The sequence below is a fragment of the Peromyscus maniculatus genome, chromosome 1 (genome assembly GCF_049852395.1).
Source record: "Peromyscus maniculatus bairdii isolate BWxNUB_F1_BW_parent chromosome 1, HU_Pman_BW_mat_3.1, whole genome shotgun sequence".
NCBI classification, from domain to species: Eukaryota; Metazoa; Chordata; class Mammalia; order Rodentia; family Cricetidae; genus Peromyscus; species Peromyscus maniculatus.
In genome coordinates this window covers 10,155,679-10,161,678 of record NC_134852.1, presented here as the reverse complement: position 1 = coordinate 10,161,678, position 6,000 = coordinate 10,155,679, and positions in this window count along the sequence as shown.

Here is a 6,000-nt window from a genome sequence, read left to right as displayed (position 1 = left end):
CTATAAAGAATCCTATAGTTTCTGGGAAAAGTGGAAAGTATGTACACATTCCTGAGATCCAACTCTTCTTATGGAAACTGCTGATGCTACCTTTTTCTCTTTTAGTGATGTTGGTGTAGCCTGTCCACATTACCTACAGAAGAATCCTTAGAGATGTACCTGTGACACTCATCTATCCTTTTCCATTTCATATATCCCATTTCATCTTTCTTTTTTATCAAATAGAGTCTTTGTATGGATTTATGACTCACAACTTGCTTTCAGGGATACACATGATACGGGTGATCTTTTACACAAGGCCCATGGCTTTCAATGGTATTGGCTACCCTACCTCTTCTTACTCAGTTTTCAGACTTTATTGGCTTGGTGCACTTATTCTTTCATTTAACATTCATTGGGTCTCATCACTCCTCATTTAATAACTAAGTAATTCTATTCAAAATAGGTTCTGTTATTGATCCAGGTGAGACCTCCCATTCTCCTAAGCTCTCTTTCCCCTGACCATTGCCGTTCATTACTCCTCCACCCCCAGTTTGCTCATGTAGATCTCATCCATTTCTCTGTCACTGGGAGATCCCTGTGCTTTCTTAGGGTCCTCTTTATAGATAGCCCCCCTGGAGTTGTGAGTGCTGTCTGGTTATCCTATGCTTTACACCTAGTATCCACTTATGAGTGAATATACACCATGTTTGTCTTTCTGAGTCTGGATTACCTAACTCAGGATGATATTTTCTAGTTCCATTTTTTGCCCACAAACCTCATGATGTCATTGTTTTTCTCTGCTGAATAGTACTCCATTGTGTATAGGCACCACATTTTCTTTATCCATTCTTCAGTTAAAGGGCATCTAGGTTGTTTCCAGGTTTTCACTATTACAAATAATGCTGCTATGAACATTGAGCATTCCTTGGGTATATGCCCAAGAATGATATAGCTGGGCCTTGAGGAAGGTTGATTCCCAATTTGCTAAGAAAGCACCATATTGATTTCCAAAGTGGCTGTACAAGTTTGCATTCCCACCAAGAGTGTAAGAGTGTTCCCCTTGTTCCACACACTCTCCAACATAAGGTCTCTTCAGTAATGTAGCTGGATACAAGATTAACTTTAAAAAATCAGTAGCCCTCCTATATACAAATGACAAATGGGTTGAGAAAGAAATCAGGGAGGCATCACCCTTTACAAAGCCACAAATGATATAAAATATCTTGGGGTAACTCTAACTAAGCAAGTGAAGGATCTATATTTCAAGAACTTTAAGTCCCTGAAGAAAGAAAGTGAAGATGTCAGAAAATGGAAAGTTTTCCCATGCTCATGGATAGGTAGAATTAACCATAGTAAAAATGGCAATCTTACCATAAGCAATTTACAGATTCAATGCAATTCCCTTCAAAATCCCAACATATTTCTTCACAGACCTGGAAAGAGCAATACTCAACTTCATGTGGAAAAACAAAAAACCCAGGATAGCCAAAAGAATCCTGTACAATAAAACAACCTCTGGAGGCATCACTATCCCTGAATTCAAGCTCTACTATAAAGCTACAGTAATAAAAACAGCTTGGTACTGGCATAAAAAACTGACATGTGGACCAATGGAACTGAACTGAAGACTCTGACATTAATCCACACACCTATGCACATATGATTTTCGACAGTGAATCCAAAACTGTACAATGGAAAAAAGAAAGCATCTTCAACAAATGGTGCTAGCATACCTGAATGTCAACATTCAGACGACTGCAAATAGATCCATATCTGTCACCATGTACAAAACTTAAGTCAAAATGGATCAATGACCTCAACATAATCCACTTACTCTGAACCTGATAGAAGAGAAAATAGGAAGTATTCTTGAATGCATTGGCACTGTAGACCAATTCCTAAATATAACCCCAGTAGCCCAGACACTGAGAAGAACAATTAATAAATGGGACCTCTTGAAACTGAGAAGCTTTTGTAGGGCAAAGGACATGATCAACAACACAAAACGACAGCGTACAAAATGGGAAAAGATTTTCACCAACCCCACATCTGACAGGGTACTGATATCCAGAATATATAAAGAACTCAAGAAATCAGAAATCAAAATCAAAATACCCAAGAGTCCAATTAAAAAATGGGCTATAGTGCTAAACAGAGAATTCTCAACAGAAGAATCTCAAATGGCTTAAAGATATTTAAGGAATTGCTCAACATCCTTAATCATCAGGAAATGTAAATCCAAATGACTCTGAGGTGCCATCTTACACCTGTCAGAATGGGTAAGATAAAAAACATCGAAGACAGCTTATGCTGGAGAGGTTATCTTTAATTACCTTCTATGTTCCATTCCTAGGTCATGACACATCCTTAAGAACACATGCCTCAGTTTACACATCTATTTTAAGATTTATTTTATTTTTAACACACAGAGACTCTCTATCATCCCTCTCTCTTTGTCTCTTTATTTCTCTTTCCATGTGTATGTGTGTGCTTGAGTGTGTGTGTGTGTGTGTGTGTGTGTGTGTGTGTGTGTGTGTGTGTGTCTTTGTGTGTGCTATGGGTGCAGATGCTTTCATAAGTCAGATAGGTTGAATCCCTTTGAACTAGAGTTGAACTAGCTGACTAGATGCTAATAACTGACCTGGATCTTCTGTAAGATCACTCAGTGCTATTTAACACACAGGCTTTTTTGAGCCTCAACTTGGAACTCTTTAAGGTCCACACTGTCACCTTAACATACCCTGTCCTTACTGAGTTGCTTCACCATCAGCCTCATTTTCTGTTTCATGAATAAAAAGAGAAGGTGAAGTGTTATTTATGTGATGTCAGTGATGTAATTCAGAGTTAACTGAAAAAAAGGAGATGTGAGAATTTATTTTACCGCTCATTTTGCATATTCTGGGAAACAGAACTCATTTTCCTGCACACAGAAGGCAGAGAATTATTCCAGGATTGTAAAATTGACAGTAAGGTATGTAATTAATAAGAAATATTAGCATAGAAATGTTTTATATTTTTGTAAATTTGTAATTGACACATGATGATTTTCATATTCATGACCAACTATGAACTTTTTATATTCATATGTATATGATGTAATATTGTATGAAACTAACAAACACTAAGAAAGAATAATTGTGTATGTAAAATAATAAGAAATATAATAGGTTCCAATGAAGATGTGAAACACCGAACCTGTTATATTGACATACAAATAGTAAAGCCTCAAATAAATCAAACAAAATTTATATAAGAACAAATCAACTTTACTATAACGTGTCTTCTGGAATTTTGTTTAAGTGTTTATGGAAACTGATAACATACTAGGGAAAGAACCACTTCAATGATACACGCCAATTTCCTTGGCCATCTTGAAAGTTTTTATACATTTCCTCCTATATCATATACAACTCTCTCCACTTCTAGGCTTTCCTCTGAGCTCTCTGACTTTTATCTACAAACAGAATTGTCTTCATGGGTAAGGTAGTAATGGATTACTCTAACTTGTTTGTATGGTTACCTTCAGAAGTTAAGTAAGACTAATGGAAAAGGAAACTTTTGGGTAGAGTGTAAAGACAACAAAAACTTAGGAACAGGAAGAAAAGGACAGATATCAGTGCTGTGGGCTCACATTGGATGACAGAATATGGAGAAGTTGCCCAGAGACTGTAAGTATGACTCATTGGAAAGAATATACTTCTGAGACCTATTGCTAAACATGCCACATGCAATGCATAGTAACACCAGAGTAGCTTTTAAGTGTCCACACCACAATGAAATGATACATATGTGTGTTGAGATATATATTCATTATCTTTATTTATTACACACTGTATATCTGTGATATAATCAGTTTGTATCACATAAAAGATTATAATATTTGTTACAATGTGAAATAAAACAAATCAAAAGTATAAATAATTTAAAGGAATCAGATTAAATAAACAAGCCACAATAAACATATTCAAGGTCCAAAATGAAGCAACCCTCAGACAGCTTTTGTGCTGGTCTGTTGTCTGCCATCTCCCACATGCCCAGCTCCTTTGTGTGTACTCCAGGTATCAAATATAGAAACTAAATTCTCATATCCCCTTTTTCCTTCCCCATAGAAGGACTAATTCCAGAAGTGAAACACAAACCAGAAGAAAATATAGAAACAAGGTTATGAGCAAATATAGAATGCATTTCATTTTCAAGCATAGAAGTCAATAAAGAGAAGAGTCACAGATGAGATTCAAGCTGAGCTCCCAAACATGAATTAACATAGATTTGAGAGTGAATAACTCTTTTAACCTTCCAAAGCATATTGCTCTTGGTCAGAGGTGTTTACAACTCAAGACTTCTGGATTGTTGTGACACTCTAAATATCATACAGATAGAATTGTCCCTCAAGATGCTCACATTAGTAGAGATTGATATTTGGTAATTTTAGCTCAAAATTGCAAAGAACCCCATAGTCTCTAGGAAAAGTGGAAATTGTGTACACCTTCCAGGGAGCTAACTCATCTTATAGAAACTGTTGATGCTACCTTTTGCTCTTTTAGTGATGTTGGTGTAGCCCATACACATTACCTACAGCAGAGGCCTCAGAGAAGTACCTGGGACTCTTGTATTTCTTTTTCCATTTCATATACCCCATTGCATTTTTCTTCTTTAACAAATAGACTCTCTGATCATGTTTATGCCTCACAACTTGCTTTCAGGGATACACATGATATGGGTGATCTTTTACACAAGGCCTATGACTTTCCATTGTATTAGCTACTCTCTACTACTTCTTACCAGTTTTTGGACTTTATTGGCTTGGTGCATTTATTCTTTCATTTCACATTCATTAAGTCTCATCATTCCTCATTTAAGAAATAAGGAAGCATATCAGTCATGTGCTTGTGAGTTGATGAGTAGTTACAGAGGTGAGATTATTATTCTTGGCATGGGTAGCTTATTGACTTTATCTAAGTGAATGACCTCATGAGGTAGAGATGAGAGTCCTTGCATATCCTGAGCAGAGAACTTGATACCCATGTTCTTACTATAGAATTAAATGTAAAGATTTTTACAAGAAATACAAACTAGTTGTTTTCCTAAGTGAAAACTACTAGCAAATTTCCATGAGATACTTAATGCTGTTCTTGATTTCAGGGACTGAAGCTCCAGTTTAGTTTGGGGACAGAAGTGTTCCAGATGTCATTGTAATTCATATTAATATACCAGAGAGAATAGATTGTTAAATTAGAGATGTTTTGGATGTGGTAGGATGAATTTTAGACTGGATATGATCAAGTTACATTATATACACTTACAAAATTACCTCAACTTAATTTAAGCCCTTAAATTATAGATATATTTCTCTTCCTTGAAATTAACAGTAGTGTGGTCTCAATATGGAGTTAAGCATTCTCTAAAATACAATGTTGGATTCACGATTCTATACTACGAACATCCAAGTTGGAATGGTTATAATGCATTTTGAAAGTAAGTAAACATCTCTTAATTTCTGTTACATAAAGGTAACTTGGGAATATTATGCCTTATCGCAGAGTTAGGATACAAAATAAAATTTATTTGTGTTCAACTTGGTGTAGCTTATATGGGGAAGAATCAAGAACATTGTAATTTCTTGGAAAAGACAGAGCTTCCACAATGAGAAATCAGATACATTTTGATCTACATGATATTTGTAAATTCAACCAGCCATAAGTGGGAAAGTTTTGGCCTTCTTGTGGCCATTGTTGGGTTGAGGGCACACTGTTCACTTTTCTACCCAGTATCCTCTGACTATTTTTTAGTTAGCAGTTGTCAAATCTTCAAGTCTTCTCCTGGAAGTCTTCTTCAATTGTGTCTTACATCTGTTTAAAAGAGAAACCCAAAGGACCATTCCAAGAGCAAGCTAAAATAACTTACAAGGAAATGGAAATTTTAATATGACACAGCATTCACTCAATAAGTTTAATCAAATTGTGTAACTTCCAAACATGATGTCTTAAAACCACATGCAATATGACAAATGCACTGGGC